A 3,650-nucleotide genomic window follows, 5' to 3' on the forward strand; every position below is an offset into this window, starting at 1 on the left:
ATCGTGGGGCAATTCATAATTGGAGCCAAATGGACTGAGGCAAAGGGACAGTGGGTTAGCAAGAAAGTGCCACTAATTCGGTTGATTTTTGCTGTACCGACAGGAAATTGTGTGAATAAGTATTTGGAACACAATTTGTGTTTTTGAAAAGTGTGGGATTCCATTCTGCATCATCCATTCTGCAAAGGAACGTGGGAAAATATGAAACATTCCAGAAAATATAGATAACGTAGTCAGCAGGATTCGAACCTGCGCAGGGAGACCCCAATGGATTTCTAGTCCATCGCCTTAACCACTCGGCCACGACTACATCGAGCAAAGTAGCGAAAATTTCAGAGATCACCGCTCAAAGCTATTTTAAGAAACATCTCCGTCATTTGACTTCTTGCGTTCCATATGAATACGTTTCATCATTCTGCTAGTTACAGTGATATGCATTCTTTCCACATTTCTGCTCGACTTGATTTGACACGTAAGATTTTTTTAAAATTCAAAAATAGGAGACAGATACACAGATGATCAATTGGCAGTACCACAATGTTCTTCAAAACTATTCAGAATCTGTCGTCGTCCAAACCCAAGATGTTACAATAGATACAGTAAATATGCTTTCAGAAAGGAAGTTTCTATTGAATTCGGAAATATGATGTTGTAATAACATATGTATGGGTCAAACTGCTTGTTCAGCACTGACTCAGCACCCTCATCCACCTTTCCCGCTTTCCTACCCGGACTCTTTGAACATTCATTTCCTCCATCACTGTTACACACTGACAGCAGTGTGTACGATACATTCGACAATACAAATCACCAGCTACATCACATCACACATCCCTACATGGGGAACTTGTGCACAGAGTTAGTACCGTTCCCTCACGGCATGACCAGCTTATATTGTCCACGCGGCATTGCTTTTCAGACAGCTTTCCAATTTTATAGAACAAGGCTCATGCAAAACACTGTGGAAATGTTGCTTTGTTCCATGGTGTTGCAAGTGAAGCATGTAGAAGAGAAATGTTAATAGCGGAGTAAGTTATTTACTGCCAGGAAAACCCGTGACAGGTGATTGAGGGCAAAGTGTTCGCCGACTGTCCGATTTTTAAAAATTCTGTCCCAGAATTTTGCTCAGCTGCAAGTACAGAGAAATGGAAAATCTTTCTACTTGGCTTTCAATCCGCGCTTTTTTACCTATGTGAAGGTCCTGGAAAATTGACATTGTTCACCTCACAGCAGAGAAGGTTCAAATGGAAAAGGGGCATTCAAAATGAGGATGGTTTTAATAGAGAGGGAGAAAGTGTTATTACTCACAGCAGGGATGGAAACAGAGGAGGGCAGATGTGTCTTCTTCTGTAATTGATAAAGGAACCAGAAGTGAGATTAGTTTTATTTTAACAGGTTGTTTCGATGATCTGGAAATAAGTACCTGAAAGAGTGACGTTACAAGTACTCCCCCAACCTACCCCCATCCTACTCCCAGCTCTCATTGAGGGCTTCGGAATATGAAAGGATTATTTCAGTGGACAGAAAATTTACTAACTGGTTTGGGAGTCGAGGACAAGGGAATCAATATCCTGATATCAGAGTAAGGACATTCAGGAGCTAATGTTTTATGTGTGTGTGTTTTGGGGGGGGGGGGGGGTGGGGGGAGGATGGAGGGGGGGGGTTCAGTTTTCAGCTTGCTAGTCCTTTGTTTGGTGTAGAACTGTTCTATTTTCAATATTATTTTTAATACTGGGGTTACAAACAACGTAGACATTCACAGACACTCGGGGCCCTCGACCGCAGTGCTGGCTCAGAGAAAATTGAACCCTGACTGACATCCCTGTAACTGGCGCTGTTCCTTTTCCGACCTCTATTACAATGGCGCTCCCGCATCGGCACTGTCCACTGTAACAAATTGCTTCCTTCTTCGACACTGAAGCCAAAGCGACAAATCAGAACGTTGTGTCAGGATGAGCGAGTGGTTAAATGTCATGGTCTCTTTTGGCGGCGGGAGTTCGAATCTAATTTTGACAAAATCTTTCATTGAATGTATTCAAACGGAAGGAGACAATAGAGTAAATAGTTATTGAACGGCAGACCTGAAAGTGGAGCTGAGAAACCAGGATGTTATTGAATGGTGGAACAGTCTTGAAGGCCAAAATTCACTATTCGTAATGGTCTGTTCGATTTATCCAACTCTGACTGTCAATGTGAATTTGAGCCGTTCTGGTTGAGATCTCGGTTCCAACAAGCAGATGTCCCCTCACGTTTTACAGATCAGCGAAGACTGAGCACAGCATAACTGCTCGCATTATATTGTTCACGAGTTATATGTGCATTTTGATCAAGCAAGCAACAGCTGTAGTGTAATCTAAACTCTTCCCGCTGCAGCATCTGTCACTCCAATGCTTGATCGATTTTCTTTTTGAAAAAAACGATTTGATTCAGACATTGCGAATTACTGATTGAGGTCGGACTCGAAACGTTGGCTCGATTCCCTAGACACAGATACTGTCATATCTGCTGAGATTCTCCAGCACTTCTGTTCTTTGTTTCAAATTCCAGCATCCAGAGTGATTTGATATTATATTACGAATTCAATAGCTGTTAAATAATGTTCTTATTTATTTTCTCCTGTTTGACAAGTGACTTAGATTTATATAACATTTGTCAGTCAATTATTTCCGGATGCGTCGATCCCCTGTGAATATGAGCGAAATGTTTTCAGTCGTTTATGCTAATAATCGAGAAATAAATGTGGGTGGTGTGATGAATAGGTTCGCGACTGACATGAAAATTGGTGGTGTAAATAGCGAGGAGGAAAGTCTTAGATAACAGGACGATATAGACAGTTGGTGAGACCTGTAGCGATGTGACAAATGGAGTTTAACACTGAAAGGTGTGGCGTGATGGAATTTGGGAGGACTAACAACTCAAGAGAATACACAATGAAAATTAGGAAGGAATGTGGTACACAGGGACTTGGGGAGGTGGGGGGGACGGGGGGGGGGCGTCCAAAGATTCCTGACGGCAACAGGATAGATGGTTAAGAAAGCATCTTGGGTACTTGCCTTTATTAATCCAGGCATTGGATCTAAGAACCGGGTGGATTTTCGGAGTTATATGAAACGTCCGTTACGTAACAGCTTGTCTACAGTGTGCAATTCTCGACGCCACATCAAAGGAAGATGTGATTGCAGAAGAGGGCGCAGAGGAGATTGAGCAGGATGTTGACAGGGCTGGAGCGTTTCAGCTATGAATAGAGCCTTATTTGCTTGGGGTTGTTCTTTTCAGGACAGAGAAAGTTGGAGGGACTTCGAAAGCATGAGGGATATGGATAGGTTACTCAGAAAGAAACGTTTCCCCTTAGTCGAGGTGATTTTCTTCAGAACGCGGTGGAATCTGGAATTCACTGCCGGAATGGGAGCCGGAACCCACATAACATGTAAGGAAAAATAGAAATAAGCAGCTGAAACGCCGCAGCACACAAGACTACGGACCAAATGCTTGAACATAGAGTAAGAACAGATGCGTGCTTCATGGCCGACGCAGACAGGATGAGCAGAAGGACCTCTTCCTGTGCTGTAAACTCTATGACTCAATTTTTTGAGTCTCCTTAAATTAGCAGTTGCCTCTGCATGACGGGGAATTGAACTCCCGTCTCTCGC

At 42.9% G+C, this 3,650-nt stretch overlaps 1 non-coding gene across 1 annotated transcript; it reads right to left on the reverse strand.

Annotated features, from left to right (window-relative positions):
- Nucleotides 1-228: 228 nt before the first annotated feature.
- Nucleotides 229-310, reverse strand: trnas-aga (transfer RNA serine (anticodon AGA)). Its single transcript has one exon. It is a non-coding gene; the product is annotated as a tRNA-Ser (tRNA).
- Between the last annotated feature and the right edge of the window lie 3,340 nt (nucleotides 311-3,650).

This window comes from Mustelus asterias, chromosome 16 (genome assembly GCF_964213995.1).
Source record: "Mustelus asterias chromosome 16, sMusAst1.hap1.1, whole genome shotgun sequence".
Taxonomy (NCBI): domain Eukaryota; kingdom Metazoa; phylum Chordata; class Chondrichthyes; order Carcharhiniformes; family Triakidae; genus Mustelus; species Mustelus asterias.